This window comes from Oncorhynchus keta, unplaced genomic scaffold, assembly GCF_023373465.1.
Source record: "Oncorhynchus keta strain PuntledgeMale-10-30-2019 unplaced genomic scaffold, Oket_V2 Un_contig_1536_pilon_pilon, whole genome shotgun sequence".
NCBI lineage: Eukaryota > Metazoa > Chordata > Actinopteri > Salmoniformes > Salmonidae > Oncorhynchus > Oncorhynchus keta.
In genome coordinates, this window is record NW_026279275.1 from 100,374 (window position 1) to 120,310 (window position 19,937).

Below are 19,937 nucleotides of genomic sequence, written 5' to 3' on the forward strand. Positions count from 1 at the left end.
TAGCATGCTCTCTCTGTATCCTGTCCTTTGGAACGTTAGCATGCTCTCTCTGTATCCTGTCCTTTGGAACGTTAGCATGCTCTCTCTGTATCCTGTCCTTTGGAACGTTAGCATGCTCTCTCTGAATCCTGTCCTTTGGAACGTTAGAATGCTCTCTCTGCATCCTGTCCTTTGGAACGTTAGCATGCTCTCTCTGTATCCTATCCTTCTAGAACGTTAGCATGCTCTCTCTGCATCCATCCTGTCCTTTGGAACGTTAGCATGCTCTCTCTGTATCCTGTCCTTTGGAACGTTAGCATGCTCTCTCTGTATCCTGTCCTTTGGAACGTTAGCATGCTCTCTCTGTATCCTGTCCTTTTGGAACGTTAGCATGCTCTCTCTGTATCCTGTCCTTTGGAACGTTAGCATGCTCTCTCTGTATCCTGTCCTTTGGAACGTTAGCATGCTCTCTCTGTATCCTGTCCTTTGGAACGTTAGCATGCTCTCTCTGCATCCTGTCCTTTGGAACGTTAGCATGCTCTCTCTGAATCCTGTCCTTTGGAACGTTAGCATGCTCTCTCTGTATCCTATCCTTCTAGAACGTTAGCATGCTCTCTCTGAATCCTCCTGTCCTTTGGAACGTTAGCATGCTCTCTCTATCCTATCCTTCTAGAACATTAGCATGCTCTCTCTGTATCCTATCCTTCTAGAACGTTAGCATGCTCTCTCTGTATCCTATCCTTCTAGAACGTTAGCATGCTCTCTCTGTATCCTATCCTTCTAGAACGTTAGCATGCTCTCTCTGTATCCTGTCCTTTGGAACGTTAGCATGCTCTCTCTGTATCCTATCCTTCTAGAACGTTAGCATGCTCTCTCTGTATCCTGTCCTTTGGAACGTTAGCATGCTCTCTCTGTATCCTATCCTTCTAGAACGTTAGCATGCTCTCTCTGTATCCTATCCTTCTAGAACGTTAGCATGCTCTCTCTGTATCCTGTCCTTTGGAACGTTAGCATGCTCTCTCTGTATCCTATCCTTCTAGAACGTTAGCATGCTCTCTCTGTATCCTATCCTTCTAGAACGTTAGCATGCTCTCTCTGTATCCTATCCTTCTAGAACGTTAGCATGCTCTCTCTGTATCCTGTCCTTTGGAACGTTAGCATGCTCTCTCTGTATCCTGTCCTTTGGAACGTTAGCATGCTCTCTCTGCATCCTGTCCTTTGGAACGTTAGCATGCTCTCTCTGTATCCGGTCCTTTAGAACGTTAGCATGCTCTCTCTGTATCCTGTCCTTTGGAACGTTAGCATGCTCTCTCTGTATCCTATCCTTCTAGAACGTTAGCATGCTCTCTCTGTATCCGGTCCTTTAGAACGTTAGCATGCTCTCTCTGTATCCTGTCCTTTGGAACGTTAGCATGCTCTCTCTGTATCCTATCCTTCTAGAACGTTAGCATGCTCTCTCTGTATCCTGTCCTTTGGAACGTTAGCATGCTCTCTCTGTATCCTGTCCTTTGGAACGTTAGCATGCTCTTTCTGTATCCTATCCTTCTAGAACGTTAGCATGCTCTCTGCATCCTATCCTTCTAGAACGTTAGCATGCTCTCTGTATCCTATCCTTCTAGAACGTTAGCATGCTCTCTCTGTATCCTGTCTTTTGGAACGTTAGCATGCTCTCTCTGTATCCTATCCTTCTAGAACGTTAGCATGTTCTCTCTGTATCCTGTCCTTTGGAACGTTAGCATGCTCTCTCTGTATCCTGTCCTTTGGAACGTTAGCATGCTCTCTCTGTATCCTGTCCTTTGGAACGTTAGCATGCTCTCTCTGTATCCTGTCCTTTGGAACGTTAGCATGCTCTCTCTGTATCCTGTCCTTTGGAACGTTAGCATGCTCTCTCTGTATCCTGTCCTTTGGAACGTTAGCATGCTCTCTCTGTATCCTATCCTTCTAGAACGTTAGCATGCTCTATCCTATCCTTCTAGAACGTTAGCATGCTCTCTCTGTATCCTGTCCTTTAGAACGTTAGCATGCTCTCTCTGTATCCTATCCTTCTAGAACGTTAGCATGCTCTCTCTGTATCCTGTCCTTTGGAACGTTAGCATGCTCTCTCTGTATCCTGTCCTGTATTGGAACGTTAGCATGCTCTCTCTGTATCCTGTCCTTTGGAACGTTAGCATGCTCTCTCTCTCCTATCCTTTGGAACGTTAGCATCTGTATCCTGTCCTTTGGAACGTTAGCATGCTCTCTCTGTATCCTGTCCTTTAGAACGTTAGCATGCTCTCTCTGTATCCTGTCCTTTGGAACGTTAGCATGCTCTCTCTGTATCCTGTCCTTTGGAACGTTAGCATGCTCTCTCTGCATCCTGTCCTTTGGAACGTTAGCATGCTCTCTGTATCCTATCCTTCTAGAACGTTAGCATGCTCTCTCTGTATCCTGTCCTTTGGAACGTTAGCATGCTCTCTCTGTATCCTATCCTTCTAGAACGTTAGCATGCTCTCTCTGTATCCTATCCTTCTAGAACGTTAGCATGCTCTCTCTGTATCCTGTCCTTTGGAACGTTAGCATGCTCTCTCTGTATCCTATCCTTCTAGAACGTTAGCATGCTCTCTCTGTATCCTGTCCTTTGGAACGTTAGCATGCTCTCTCTGTATCCTGTCCTTTGGAACGTTAGCATGCTCTCTCTGTATCCTGTCCTTTGGAACGTTAGCATGCTCTCTCTGCATCCTGTCCTTTGGAACGTTAGCATGCTCTCTCTGTATCCTGTCCTTTGGAACGTTAGCATGCTCTCTCTGAATCCTGTCCTTTGGAACGTTAGCATGCTCTCTCTGTATCCTATCCTTCTAGAACGTTAGCATGCTCTATCCTATCCTTCTAGAACGTTAGCATGCTCTCTCTGTATCCTGTCCTTTAGAACGTTAGCATGCTCTCTCTGTATCCTATCCTTCTAGAACGTTAGCATGCTCTCTCTGTATCCTATCCTTCTAGAACGTTAGCATGCTCTCTCTGTATCCTGTCCTTTGGAACGTTAGCATGCTCTCTCTGCATCCTGTCCTTTGGAACGTTAGCATGCTCTCTCTGTATCCGGTCCTTTAGAACGTTAGCATGCTCTCTCTGTATCCGGTCCTTTGGAACGTTAGCATGCTCTCTCTGTATCCTGTCCTTTGGAACGTTAGCATGCTCTTTCTGTATCCTATCCTTCTAGAACGTTAGCATGCTCTCTGCATCCTATCCTTCTAGAACGTTAGCATGCTCTCTGTATCCTATCCTTCTAGAACGTTAGCATGCTCTCTCTGTATCCTGTCTTTTGGAACGTTAGCATGCTCTCTCTGTATCCTATCCTTCTAGAACGTTAGCATGTTCTCTCTGTATCCTGTCCTTTGGAACGTTAGCATGCTCTCTCTGTATCCTGTCCTTTGGAACGTTAGCATGCTCTCTCTGTATCCTGTCCTTTGGAACGTTAGCATGCTCTCTCTGTATCCTATCCTTTGGAACGTTAGCATGCTCTCTCTGTATCCTGTCCTTTGGAACGTTAGCATGCTCTCTCTGTATCCTGTCCTTTAGAACGTTAGCATGCTCTCTCTGTATCCTGTCCTTTGGAACGTTAGCATGCTCTGGGAACGTTAGCTGTATCTCTCTCTGTATCCTGTCCTTTGGAACGTTAGCATGCTCTCTCTGCATCCTGTCCTTTGGAACGTTAGCATGCTCTCTGTATCCTATCCTTCTAGAACGTTAGCATGCTCTCTCTGTATCCTGTCCTTTGGAACGTTAGCATGCTCTCTCTGTATCCTATCCTTCTAGAACGTTAGCATGCTCTCTCTGTATCCTATCCTTCTAGAACGTTAGCATGCTCTCTCTGTATCCTGTCCTTTGGAACGTTAGCATGCTCTCTCTGTATCCTATCCTTCTAGAACGTTAGCATGCTCTCTCCGTATCCTGTCCTTTGGAACGTTAGCATGCTCTCTCTGTATCCTGTCCTTTGGAACGTTAGCATGCTCTCTCTGTATCCTGTCCTTTGGAACGTTAGCATGCTATCTCTGTATCCTGTCCTTTGGAACGTTAGCATGCTCTCTCTGTATCCTGTCCTTTGGAACGTTAGCATGCTCTCTCTGTATCCTGTCCTTTGGAACGTTAGCATGCTCTTTCTGTATCCTATCCTTCTAGAACGTTAGCATGCTCTCTGCATCCTATCCTTCTAGAACGTTAGCATGCTCTCTGTATCCTATCCTTCTAGAACGTTAGCATGTCCTTTGGAACTCTCTGTATCCTGTCCTTTGGAACGTTAGCATGCTCTCTCTGTATCCTATCCTTCTAGAACGTTAGCATGTTCTCTCTGTATCCTGTCCTTTGGAACGTTAGCATGCTCTCTCTGTATCCTGTCCTTTGGAACGTTAGCATGCTCTCTCTGTATCCTGTCCTTTGGAACGTTAGCATGCTCTCTCTGTATCCTATCCTTTGGAACGTTAGCATGCTCTCTCTGTATCCTGTCCTTTGGAACGTTAGCATGCTCTCTCTGTATCCTATCCTTTGGAACGTTAGCATGCTCTCTCTGTATCCTTTGGAACGTCCTTTGGAACGTTAGCATGCTCTCTCTGTATCCTGTCCTTTAGAACGTTAGCATGCTCTCTCTGTATCCTATCCTTCTAGAACGTTAGCATGCTCTCTCTGTATCCTATCCTTCTAGAACGTTAGCATGCTCTCTCTGTATCCTGTCCTTTGGAACGTTAGCATGCTCTCTCTGCATCCTGTCCTTTGGAACGTTAGCATGCTCTCTCTGTATCCGGTCCTTTAGAACGTTAGCATGCTCTCTCTGTATCCGGTCCTTTGGAACGTTAGCATGCTCTCTCTGTATCCTGTCCTTTGGAACGTTAGCATGCTCTTTCTGTATCCTATCCTTCTAGAACGTTAGCATGCTCTCTGCATCCTATCCTTCTAGAACGTTAGCATGCTCTCTGTATCCTATCCTTCTAGAACGTTAGCATGCTCTCTCTGTATCCTGTCTTTGGAACGTTAGCATGCTCTCTCTGTATCCTATCCTTCTAGAACGTTAGCATGTTCTCTCTGTATCCTGTCCTTTGGAACGTTAGCATGCTCTCTCTGTATCCTGTCCTTTGGAACGTTAGCATGCTCTCTCTGTATCCTGTCCTTTGGAACGTTAGCATGCTCTCTCTGTATCCTATCCTTTGGAACGTTAGCATGCTCTCTCTGTATCCTGTCCTTTGGAACGTTAGCATGCTCTCTCTGTATCCTGTCCTTTGGAACGTTAGCATGCTCTCTCTGTATCCTGTCCTTTGGAACGTTAGCATGCTCTCTCTGTATCCTGTCCTTTGGAACGTTAGCATGCTCTCTCTGCATCCTGTCCTTTGGAACGTTAGCATGCTCTCTGTATCCTATCCTTCTAGAACGTTAGCATGCTCTCTCTGTATCCTGTCCTTTGGAACGTTAGCATGCTCTCTCTGTATCCTATCCTTCTAGAACGTTAGCATGCTCTCTCTGTATCCTATCCTTCTAGAACGTTAGCATGCTCTCTCTGTATCCTGTCCTTTGGAACGTTAGCATGCTCTCTCTGTATCCTATCCTTCTAGAACGTTAGCATGCTCTCTGTATCCTGTTAGCATGCTCTCTCTGTATCCTGTCCTTTGGAACGTTAGCATGCTCTCATGCTCTCAGGTCTGTATCCTGTCCTTTGGAACGTTAGCATGCTCTCTCTGTATCCTGTCCTTTGGAACGTTAGCATGCTCTCTCTGTATCCTATCCTTCTAGAACGTTAGCATGCTCTCTCTGTATCCTATCCTTCTAGAACGTTAGCATGCTCTCTCTGTATCCTGTCCTTTGGAACGTTAGCATGCTCTCTCTGTATCCTATCCTTCTAGAACGTTAGCATGCTCTCTCTGTATCCTATCCTTCTAGAACGTTAGCATGCTCTCTCCGTATCCTGTCCTTTGGAACGTTAGCATGCTCTCTCTGTATCCTGTCCTTTGGAACATTAGCATGCTCTCTCTGCATCCTGTCCTTTGGAACGTTAGCATGCTCTCTCTGTATCCGGTCCTTTAGAACGTTAGCATGCTCTCTCTGTATCCTGTCCTTTGGAACGTTAGCATGCTCTCTCTGTATCCTATCCTTCTAGAACGTTAGCATGCTCTCTCTGTATCCTGTCCTTTGGAACGTTAGCATGCTCTCTCTGTATCCTGTCCTTTGGAACGTTAGCATGCTCTTTCTGTATCCTATCCTTCTAGAACGTTAGCATGCTCTCTGCATCCTATCCTTCTAGAACGTTAGCATGCTCTCTGTATCCTATCCTTCTAGAACGTTAGCATGCTCTCTCTGTATCCTGTCTTTTGGAACGTTAGCATGCTCTCTCTGTATCCTATCCTTCTAGAACGTTAGCATGTTCTCTCTGTATCCTGTCCTTTGGAACGTTAGCATGCTCTCTCTGTATCCTGTCCTTTGGAACGTTAGCATGCTCTGTATCCTATCCTTTGGAACGTTAGCATGCTCTCTCTGTATCCTGTCCTTTGGAACGTTAGCATGCTCTCTCCGTATCCTGTCCTTTGGAACGTTAGCATGTTCTCTCTGTATCCTGTCCTTTGGAACGTTAGCATGCTCTCTCCGTATCCTGTCCTTTGGAACGTTAGCATGTTCTCTCTGTATCCTGTCCTTTGGAACGTTAGCATGCTCTCTGTATCCTGTCCTTTGTAACGTTAGCATGCTCTCTCTGTATCCTGTCCTTTGGAACGTTAGCATGCTCTCTCTATATCCTGTCCTTTGTAACGTTAGCATGCTCTCTCTGTATCCTATCCTTTAGAACGTTAGCATGTTCTCTCTGTATCCTATCATTCTAGAATGTTAGCATGCTCTCTCTGTATCCTGTCCTTTAGAACGTTAGCATGTTCTCTCTGTATCCTATCATTCTAGAATGTTAGCATGCTCTCTCTGTATCCTGTCCTTTGGAACGTTAGTATGTTCTCTCTGTATCCTGTCCTTTGGAACGTTAGCATGCTCTCTCTGTATCCTGTCCTTTGGAACGTTAGCATGCTCTCTCTGTATCCTATCCTTCTAGAACGTTAGCATGCTCTCTCCGTATCCTGTCCTTTGGAACGTTAGCATGCTCTCTCTGTATCCTGTCCTTCTAGAACGTTAGCATGCTCTCTCTGTATCCTATCCTTCTAGAACGTTAGCATGTTCTCTCTGTATCCTGTCCTTTGGAACGTTAGCATGCTCTCTCTGTATCCTGTCCTTTGGAACGTTAGCATGCTCTCTCTGTATCCTGTCCTTCTAGAACGTTAGCATGCTCTCTCTGTATCCTGTCCTTTGGAACGTTAGCATGCTCTCTCTGTATCCTGTCCTTCTAGAACGTTAGCATGCTCTCTCTGTATCCTGTCCTTTGGAACGTTAGCATGCTCTCTCTGTATCCTATCCTTTGTAACGTTAGCATGCTCTCTCTGTATCCTGTCCTTTGGAACGTTAGCATGCTCTCTCTGTATCCTGTCCTTCTAGAACGTTAGCATGCTCTCTGTATCCTGTCCTTCTAGAACGTTAGCATGCTCTCTCTGTATCCTATCATTCTAGAACGTTAGCATGCTCTCTCTGTATCCTGTCCTTTGGAACGTTAGCATGCTCTCTCTGTATCCTATCCTTTGTAACGTTAGCATGCTCTCTGTATCCTATCCTTCTAGAACGTTAGCATGCTCCGTATCCTATCCTTCTAGAACGTTAGCATGCTCTCTCTGTATCCTATCCTTCTAGAACGTTAGCATGCTCTCTCTGTATCCTATCCTTCTAGAACGTTAGCATGCTCTCTCTGTATGCTATCCTTCTAGAACGTTAGCATGCTCTCTCTGTATCCTGTCCTTCTAGAATGTTAGCATGCTCTCTGTATCCTATCCTTCTAGAACGTTAGCATGCTCTCTGTATCCTATCCTCCTAGAACGTTAGCATGCTCGGTATCCTATCCTTCTAGAACGTTAGCATGCTCTCTCTGTATCCTATCCTTCTAGAACGTTAGCATGCTCAGTATCCTATCCTTCTAGAACGTTAGCATGCTCTCTCTGTATCCTATCCTTCTAGAACGTTAGCATGCTCAGTATCCTATCCTTCTAGAACGTTAGCATGCTCTCTCTGTATCCTATCCTTCTAGAACGTTAGCATGCTCTCTGTATCCTATCCTTCTAGAACGTTAGCATGCTCTCTCTGTATCCTGGCCTTTGGAACGTTATCATGCTCTCTCTGTATCCTGTCCTTTGGAACGTTAGCATGCTCTCTGTATCCTATCCTTCTAGAACGTTAGCATGCTCCGTATCCTATCCTTCTAGAACGTTAGCATGTTCTCTCTGTATCCTATCCTTCTAGAACTTTCTGATAGTTTCCAGTCCACCTCATATGATATGAAGTCATTGGCAGTCATAATGCCATGATGTATAGTATATGCATAGATGTCAGGGTATCAACATCATGGCTCAACAGATGCAATAGGGGAGGGCTAAAGTTTTGAGGAAAGTCAACCAGGATGGATTAATGAGTATTACCCTTACAATATCCCCTGTCCTCCCCCAGTACAGCCCAGTGTACTAGCAAGAGAAATCCATGTGTTCTCACACAAAGCTCGACCTGGGGGAAATGGCTCTGAGGGCCTAGATTTTCAATAATGTAAGACAATAAAGCATAAGCTTGAAACCTGCTGCAATATGCTACAAGTGTAAAGAGCTTAGCTGCTAATAAAATGGAAAAGAGAAATACCCTCCAACTCATATTGGGAGATCAAGTGTGCCCCAGAAGAGCCCTTCATGAAGACGTAATGAGCAGGGTGATGATATAGACTGCGTCAAAAATGGTACGCTACATAGTGCACTACTTTGGACCAGGACCCATAGGGCTATGGTCCAAAGTAGTGTACTATGTAGGATATAGGGTGCCATTTGGGATGGATGCAGGCTTCACGCAGACCAACCATGACAAGTATCATTTTATGGATGTGGAATTATTTTGATTTCCTTGGGGATGTTTTGGACAATTGCACTTTTCATGTTCCCTTTCGGTCCCCTCTACTTTCTCCTGATCATCTGACTGCTACTGACACCCTGGTCTGACTGCTACTGACACCCTGGTCTGACTGCTACTGACACCCTGGTCTGACTGCTACTGACACCCTGGTCTGACTGCTACTGACACCCTGGTCTGACTGCTACTGACACCCTGGTCTGACTGCTACTGACACCCTGGTCTGACTGGTCTGACTGCTACTGACACCCTGGTCTGACTGCTACTGACACCCTGGTCTGACTGGTCTGACTGCTACTGACACCCTCGTCTGACTGCTACTGATACCCTGGTCTGACTGCTACTGACACCCTGGTCTGACTGCTACTGACACCCTGGTCTGACTGGTCTGACTGCTACTGACACCCTGGTCTGACTGCTACTGACACCCTGGTCTGACTGCTACTGACACCCTGGTCTGACTGGTCTGACTGCTACTGACACCCTGGTCTGACTGCTACTGACACCCTGGTCTGACTGCTACTGACACCCTGGTCTGACTGCTACTGACACCCTGGTCTGACTGCTACTGACACCCTGGTCTGACTGATTGCCATGCTTCTCCACAGGGAACCAGACAGATGTAATGGTTTGTCTGCTGAACAGCACTAGGTCAGACTCCTGGAATCTCGTCAGCTGATGTACAAATCATCATGGACTAACTTTGCAGTAAATTAACATGTTATTGCTTATTTTATTGCCTTGTGCTGTATATAGCATTTGAGTATTTGGTTTTCAATATTTTTTTATCTGTGTTTTAGATTCAGTGAATCATTAAAGAATAAGAGAAGCTCAGAAAGGTGACCGTTTCTCTTCCTGCTCTTTCTTAAACTCTGACCTTTCCCCCTTTATGAATGTGTCCTTCACTGGATCCCATCTTACAGCACGTCCACCTACTTTGGTTCAGGCTTTGGTCCACAATATTGCATGTAAAGTTCCACCCATGTCGTGCCAGGTGACCCCGCTCTCCATTCTTCCCTATGGGAACTCTATACTCGTGGAGACCTTTCTTGTCCTTACTCAAAAAACGTAGTCCCCTTCAGTAACCAGAGTTCTACAGAGATGCAGAGCATAAGGTTATGCACAGAGACAGACTTTTCTACAGCCTTGGTGGGATTGGTGCTCTGTTGAACTGTTACAAAATGTTGTTTCAGTGTTTTGAAGCAAGGCAAAGAGAACCAATAACTCTTAACGTCTCTATTAATTATTCATAGGGCTGAACGATTAGTGATTTATTTTTTTTTTTTTTTTTTTTAGGCCTGTTTACGTTCGATAATTAAAATATAATCCGTTTTCGGTTTCGGGAAAAGTTTTTTTTATTTTATGTTAAATGCACTATGCATTATGTGGGTTGAATGCTGTAACATAATATAGCAGTTAATAATTGCCATCATTCCATGATGGTAGGGGACTGCTCATTACTGCTTATCACCCATTAATCATAATTTATTCACATTATTTTAATAAAATATTTCAGTTTTTGTGTATATTAAATGTTTTATTTAATTACTTTATTTCATTCTAAGTCATCTCATCTCTGTAGCACTGCTGCCCATGCTTTCTGACAAAATCACGATTTAAGTAGATCTTCAAAGTAATTAAGGCACACTTTTATGACTCCTGAATATCAACTATCAATCACTTATATCAATGTATTTTCAGGTAGAGATTCCTCCCGAAGAAACTGCATTCTCTTATGTGACAGGCGGACAAGTAGGCACGCAATGGATTATGGTCATTGTATTCTGCGATTTCTGCGTTAAACTATGTAGAGTATTGGCCTGTTGGAAACTACAACTCCCTACCACATCACACAGTTCGGGCTGGATCTGATTTATCTCTACAGAAACTGCAATGTGCATATTGAGCTCACAGAAGAAGAAACGGAAGGAAATAGAATTCTAATAATTGAACCGACGTTGGTTGATTATAGTAAAAAAATATCTATTTTAAACCCTAAATGTAGGTTAATCGCTCAGCACTAGTAATTAAAAACCATACAATAGCTAACATGGATTGTGAATTATATGGTTCTGTCCGACAACAAATTGAACAAAGTAAATATTCCCAACGCGAAGTGTAAAGTGGCTTCAATCATTCCGGTGCCAATTTGTTCTAATTCACTATTGTATACAAACACTTAACCCTGTCATGGTCATACCTATATAATGAGTGTTTCGAAGTACACCTTGAATTCCCCTCTTATTTGACGTGAACCCACAACCAAGGAGGAAACAGTTTATTTATATATATATATATATATTGAAAGGTCATAAACTGTTAAATGGCCAGCTGAAAGACAACAGAATATTGAAGCTAAATTCTTAGTTGCTACGTCCATTTTTGGACATAAATGTATGATATATACTCATTGATGCTTAAAGAATAGCACTTTTACATGATTGTAGTTCAACTGTCATGCTCCATCAGAGGCCAAAATATATGCTTTGTTTACTCCAATGTCTGTAAACAACATAAATGTGAAAGATATATATATATACAGTTGGAAGTCGGAAGTTTACATACACTTAGGTTGGAGTCATTAAAACTCGTTTTTCTACCACTCCACACATTTCTTGTTAACAAACTATAGTTTTGGCAAGTCGGTTAGGACATCTACTTTGTTCATGACACAAGTCATTTTTCCAACAATTGTTTACAGACAGATTATTTCACTTATAATTCAATGTATCACAATTCCAGTGGGTCAGAAATTTACATACACTAAGTTGACTGTGCCTTTAAACAGCTTGGAAAATTCCAGAAAATGATGTCATGACTTTAGAAGCGTTTGATAGGCTAATTCAAATAATTTGAGTCAATTGGAGGTGTACTTGTGGATGTATGTCAAGGCCTACCTTCAAACTCAGTGTCTCTTTTCTTGACATTAATGGATTGACTTCATGGGAAAATCAAAAGAAATCAGTCAAGACCTCAGAAAAAAAATTGTAGACCTCCACAAGACTGGTTCATCCTTGGGAGCAATTTCCAAACACCTGAAGGTATCACGTTCATCTGTACAAACAATAGTAAGCAAGTATAAACACCATGGGACCACGCAGCCGTCATACCACTCAGGAAGGAGACGTGTTCTGTCTCCTAGAGATTAACGTACTTTGGTGCGAAAAGTGTAAATCAATCCCAGAACAACACCAAAAGACCTTGTGAAGATGCTGGAGGAAACAGGTACAAAAGTATCTATATCCACAGTAAAAACGAGTCCTATATCGACATAACCTGATAAGCCGCTCAGCAAGGAAGAAGCCACTGCTCCAAAACCGCCATAAAAAAGCCAGGCTATGGTTTTCAACCAGACATGGGGAAATATATCGTACTTTTTGGAGAAATGTCCTCTGGTCTGATGAAACAAAAATAGAACTGTTAGCCATAATGACCATCGTTATGTTTGGGGGGAAAAGGGGAGGCTTGCAAGCCGAAGAACACCATCCCAACCTTGAAGCACGGGGGTGGCAGCATCATGTTGTGGGAGGTGCTTTGCTGCAGGAGGGACTGGTGCACTTCACAAAATAGATGGTATCATGAGGTAGGAAAATGATGTGGATATATTGGAGCAACATCTCAAGACATCAGTCAGGAAGTTAAAGCTTGGTCGCAAATGGGTCTTCCAAATCGACAATGACCCCAAGCATAATTCCAGAGTTGTGGCAAAATGGCTTAAGGACAACAAAGTCCAGGTATTGGAGTGGCCATCACAAAGCCTTGACCTCAATCCTATAGAACATTTGTGGCAGAACTGAAAAAGCAGTGCCAACAAGGAGGCCTACAAACCTGACTCAGTTACACCAGCTCTGTCAGGAGGAATGGGCCAAAATTCACCCAACTTATTATGGGAAGCTTGTGTAAGGCTACCTGAAATGTTTGACCCAAGTTTTAAAAATTCAGGGCAATGCTACCAAATACTAATTGAGTGTATGTACACTTCTGACCCACTGGGAATGTGGTGAAAGAAATCAAATCTGAAATAAATCATTCTCTCTACTATTATTCTGACATTTCACATTCTTAAAATGAAGTGGTGATCCTAACTGACCTAAGAGAGGGAATTTTTAATAGAATTAAATGTCAGGAATTGCGAAAAACTGAGTTTAAATGTATTTGGCTCAGGTGTATGTAAACTTCCGACTTCAACTGTATATATACATATATATGGTCTCGAGCCTTGTTAAAACTATAATTCTGATATCATTACATTTCTCTAGGCTCTCTTCCCTCAGCTCTTTACCAAAACAATGGTGGCTTTGTCTACTTTGTTATCGTTTTTCAACTGCAGATTCTAGCTTTAAAGCAATATTTATTTTTATTGTGTTTTATGAATTAAAGGGTGACACTTTTCATTTGTAAACTACTGCAACCTCCCTGTTTCTGTTTTATTGTTCCTCAGAACATGCCCCATCCCTCCAGGAAGTAAAACCAGACAAACATTGATACTGTTTAATGTTAAAGGTTATGTACATTAACTGAAATCACCTTTGTCTCTTGCTGTGCTCCTGACAGTAGCTCCCATTACTCCTCGTGCCCAACGGAACCCCTCAAGACTTCCTGCAACACACACGGACCCACGAAACTAGTTAAGTGGCGTGCCTGTGTCGACCTGTCGGTCACCACCGGTCACATACGACTAACGGCGGAGCCGCTGGAAGGGTTACCAAACACATGAGGGAACCTCCTCGTCTCAGAGAGATATCTTACTGTCAGGCTGAGTGGTAGGACTGGAAGGGTTACCAAACACATGAGGGAACCTCCTCGTCTCAGAGAGATATCTTACTGTCAGGCTGAGTGGTAGGACTGGAAGGGTTACCAAACACATGAGGGAACCTCGTCTCAGAGAGATATCTTACTGTCAGGCTGAGTGGTAGGACTGGAAGGGTTACCAAACACATGAGGGAACCTCCTCGTCTCAGAGAGATATCTTACTGTCAGGCTGAGTGGTAGGACTGGAAGGGTTACCAAACACATGAGGGAACCTCCTCGTCTCAGAGAGATATCTTACTGTCAGGCTGAGTGGTAGGACTGGAAGGGTTACCAAACACATGAGGGAACCTCCTCTCAGAGAGATATCTTACTGTCAGGCTGAGTGGTAGGACTGGAAGGGTTACCAAACACATGAGGGAACCTCCTCGTCTCAGAGAGATATCTTACTGTCAGGCTGAGTGGTAGGACTGGAAGGGTTACCAAACACATGAGGGAACCTCGTCTCAGAGAGATATCTTACTGTCAGGCTGAGTGGTAGGACTGGAAGGGTTACCAAACACATGAGGGAACCTCCTCTCAGAGAGATATCTTACTGTCAGGCTGAGTGGTAGGACTGGAAGGGTTACCAAACACATGAGGGAACCTCTCGTCTCAGAGAGATATCTTACTGTCAGGCTGAGTGGTAGGACTGGAAGGGTTACCAAACACATGAGGGAACCTCCTCTCAGAGAGATATCTTACTGTCAGGCTGAGTGGTAGGACTGGAAGGGTTACCAAACACATGAGGGAACCTCCTCTCAGAGAGATATCTTACTGTCAGGCTGAGTGTCAGGACACTGGAAGGGTTACCAAACACATGAGGGAACCTCCTCGTCTCAGAGAGATATCTTACTGTCAGGCTGAGTGGTAGGACTGGAAGGGTTACCAAACACATGAGGGAACCTCTCAGAGAGATATCTTACTGTCAGGCTGAGTGTCAGGACAGGAAGGGTTACCAAACACATGAGGGAACCTCAAACACTGAGGGTCTCAGAGAGATATCTTACTGTCAGGCTGAGTGGTAGGACTGGAAGGGTTACCAAACACATGAGGGAACCTCCTCGTCTCAGAGAGATATCTTACTGTCAGGCTGAGTGGTAGGACTGGAAGGGTTACCAAACACATGAGGGAACCTCCTCGTCTCAGAGAGATATCTTACTGTCAGGCTGACCTCCATCTGGTAGGACTGGAAGGGTTACCAAACACATGAGGGAACCTCCCTCTCAGAGATATCTTACTGTCAGGCTGAGTGGTAGGACTGGAAGGGTTACCAAACACATGAGGGAACCTCCTCGTCTCAGAGAGATATCTTACTGTCAGGCTGAGTGGTAGGACTGGAAGGGTTACCAAACACATGAGGGAACCTCCTCTCAGAGAGATATCTTACTGTCAGGCTGAGTGGTAGGACTGGAAGGGTTACCAAACACATGAGGGAACCTCCTCTCAGAGAGATATCTTACTGTCAGGCTGAGTGGTAGGACTGGAAGGGTTACCAAACACATGAGGGAACCTCTCAGAGAGATATCTTACTGTCAGGCTGAGTGGTAGGACTGGAAGGGTTACCAAACACATGAGGGAACTCAGAGAGATATCTTCGTCTCAGAGGACTGGAAGATATCTTACTGTCAGGCTGAGTGTCAGGACAGGAAGGGTTACCAAACACATGAGGGAACCTCCTCGTCTCAGAGAGATATCTTACTGTCAGGCTGGAAGTCATTACCAAACACACTCGTCTCAGAGAGATATCTTACTGAAGGGTTACCAAACACATGAGGGAACCTCCCGTCTCAGAGAGATATCTTACTGTCAGGCTGAGTGGTAGGACTGGAAGGGTTACCAAACACATGAGGGAACCTCCTCTCTCAGAGAGATATCTTACTGTCAGGCTGAGTGGTCAGGACTGGAAGGGTTACCAAACACATGGTAGGACTGAGGGAACCTGCTCGTCTCAGAGAGATATCTTACTGTCAGGCTGAGTGGTAGGACTGGAAGGGTTACCAAACACATGAGGGAACTGTCAGGCTGACTGGAAGGGTTACCAAACACATGAGGAACCATCTCTCAGAGAGATATCTTACTGTCAGGCTGAGTGGTAGGACTGGAAGGGTTATCCAAACACATGAGGGAACCTGACCTCATTCAGAGAGATATCTTACTGTCAGGCTGAGTGGTAGGACTGGAAGGGTTACCAAACACATGAGGGAACCTCTCTCAGAGAGATATCTTACTGTCAGGCTGAGTGGTAGGACTGGAAGGGTTACCAAACACATGAGGGAACCATCTCAGAGAGATATCTTACTGTCAGGCTGAGTGTAACTGGACCTCATTCACCATCACAGGACCTCATTCAATAGGTACTCATCAAGTTAACTGGACCTCATTCACCATCTCAAAAGTCTAAGATCATTCACCATCTCATCAGTAGGACTAACCTCATTACCAAACAGTGGAGGATACCTCTTCACCATCTCATCTGACGTGTCAGGACAGGAACCTCATTCACCATCTCATCAACGCTTCAGAGACCTCATTCACCATCTCATCAACAGTGACTAATGCCTTGTGTTTTATCTGATCCCAAGGCCTCCATAACGAATAATAAATATATTATATGAAATATATTATGAATTAACAACATCTTGTGGCATCTCATCACCTCTGCTCTGCGTTCAACGGTTGCTAACCTTGCCTCTGAGCCTCTGCTTGTACATGAGTTTGGAGGTGTTTGCAGAGGCTTGACCTCATTCACCATCTCATGCTGTTGTTTAAATGTTAAATCAGACCTCATTCATCAACGTGAGGGCATTCACCATCTCATCAACGTGGGCTCCTGGGGAGACCTGAGACCATCTTAAAGGGCGTTAAGATCACCTCTCATCAACGTGCGTAACGACCTCATTGGGCATCTCCAACGGGGACCTCATTCACCATCTCAGGTCAACGTGGCGTTAACTACCTCATTCACCATCTCATCAACGTGGGCTAACTGACCCTGGGGAGAGGGTGAGAGGTTAAAGGGCATTCACCATCTCATCAACGTGTCTAACTGACCTCACTCACCATCTCATCAACGTTACCTCATTCACCAGGGCGTCATTCACCATCTCATGACGTGGAGAGATCATTTTTATCACCTGTCACCTCATTTCCATCTCATCAACGTGTCTAACTAACCTCATTCACCATCTCATCAACGTGTCTAACTGACCTCATTCACCATCTCATCAACGTGTCTAACTGACCTCATTCACCATCTCATCAACGTGTCTAACTGACCTCATTCACCATCTCATCAACGTGTCTAACTAACCTCATTCACCATCTCATCAACGTGTCTACCTCATTCACCATCTCTCAATTCACCATCATTCATCTCAACGTGTCTAATCTGACCTCATTCACCATCTCATCAACCTCATTCACCATCTCATCAACGTGTCTAACCTCATTCACCATCTCTCATTCACCATCTCACCATCTCATCAACGTGTCTAACTGACCTCATTCACCATCTCATCAACGTGTCTAACTGACCTCATTCACCATCTCATCAACGTGTCTAACTAACCTCATTCACCATCTCATCAACGTGTCTAACTGACCTCATTCACCATCTCATCAACGTGTCTAACTAACCTCATTCACCATCTCATCAACGTGTCTAACTAACCTCATTCACCATCTCATCAACGTGTCTAACTAACCTCATTCACCATCTCATCAACGTGTCTAACTGACCTCATTCACCATCTCATCAACGTGTCTAACTGACCTCATTCACCATCTCATCAACGTGTCTAACTGACCTCATTCACCATCTCATCAACGTGTCTAACTGACCTCATTCACCATCTCATCAACGTGTCTAACTAACCTCATTCACCATCTCATTAACCTCATTCACCATCTCATCAACGTGTCTAACTGACCTCATTCACCATCTCATCAACGTGTCTAACTGACCTCATTCACCATCTCATCAACGTGTCTAACTGACCTCATTCACCATCTCATCAACGTGTCTAACTAACCTCATTCACCATCTCATCAACGTGTCTAACTGACCTCATTCACCATCTCATCAACGTGTCTAACTAACCTCATTCACCATCTCATCAACGTGTCTAACTGACCTCATTCACCATCTCATCAACGTGTCTAACTGACCTCATTCACCATCTCATCAACGTGTCTAACTGACCTCATTCACCATCTCATTAACCTCATTCACCATCTCATCAACGTGTCTAACTGACCTCATTCACCATCTCATCAACGTGTCTAACTGACCTCATTCACCATCTCATCAACGTGTCTAACTGACCTCATTCACCATCTCATCAACGTGTCTAACTGACCTCATTCACCATCTCATCAACGTGTCTAACTGACCTCATTCACCATCTCATCAACGTGTCTAACTGACCTCATTCACCATCTCATCAACGTGTCTAACTGACCTCATTCACCATCTCATCAACGTGTCTAACTAACCTCATTCACCATCTCATCAACGTGTCTAACTGACCTCATTCACCATCTCATCAACGTGTCTAACTGACCTCATTCACCATCTCATTAACCTCATTCACCATCTCATTAACCTCATTCACCATCTCATCAACGTGTCTAACTGACCTCATTCACCATCTCATCAACGTGTCTAACTGACCTCATTCACCATCTCATCAACGTGTCTAACTGACCTCATTCACCATCTCATCAACGTGTCTAACTGACCTCATTCACCATCTCATCAACGTGTCTAACTGACCTCATTCACCATCTCATCAACGTGTCTAACTAACCTCATTCACCATCTCATCAACGTGTCTAACTGACCTCATTCACCATCTCATCAACGTGTCTAACTGACCTCATTCACCATCTCATCAACGTGTCTAACTGACCTCATTCACCATCTCATCAACGTGTCTAACTGACCTCATTCACCATCTCATCAACGTGTCTAACTGACCTCATTCACCATCTCATCAACGTGTCTAACTAACCTCATTCACCATCTCATCAACGTGTCTAACTGACCTCATTCACCATCTCATCAACGTGTCTAACTAACCTCATTCACCATCTCATCAACGTGTCTAACTGACCTCATTCACCATCTCATCAACGTGTCTAACTGACCTCATTCACCATCTCATCAACGTGTCTAACTGACCTCATTCACCATCTCATCAACGTGTCTAACTGACCTCATTCACCATCTCATCAACGTGTCTAACTGACCTCATTCACCATCTCATCAACGTGTCTAACTAACCTCATTCACCATCTCATCAACGTGTCTAACTGACCTCATTCACCATCTCATCAACGTGTCTAACTAACAGACCTCATTCACCATCTCATCAACGTGTCTAACTGACCTCATTCACCATCTCATCAACGTGTCTAACTGACCTCATTCACCATCTCATCAACGTGTCTAACTGACCTCATTCACCATCTCATCAACGTGTCTAACTGACCTCATTCACCATCTCATCAACGTGTCTAACTGACCTCATTCACCATCTCATCAACGTGTCTAACTGACCTCATTCACCATCTCATCAACGTGTCTTAACCTCATTCACCATCTTATTGACCTCACCATCTTCAGTGGCGTTCTTCATTAGCATCTCATCACAACGTGTCTAACTGACCTCATTCACCATCTCATTGGGAGTCCCATAAGGCTGACCTCATTCACCATCTCTGTGTCTAACTGACCTCATTCACCATCTCATCAACGTGTCGACCTCATTCACCATCTCATCAACGTGTCTAACTGACCTCATTCACCATCTCATCAACGTGTAGGCCGGCATTCTCAAATCTAACTGACCTCATTCACCATCTTGTTCTAACTAACTCACCATCTCTTGCCTACCTCATTCACCATCTCATAAACGGTTAACCTCATTCACCAAAACGTGTAAAATACATTTCATATTTCAAATCAAATCAAATCAAATGTATTTATATAGCCCTTCTACATCAGCTGATATCTCAAAGTGCTAACCTCATTCACAGAAACTCATCAACGTGTCTAACTAAGCCTAAAACCATCTCAACGTGTCAGACCTCATTCACCATCTCATGCAGGTGTAGAAGCAGATCTCCAGGAAGAGGGTTGTACTAACCTCAAACCTCACACGTGACGGTACCATCTC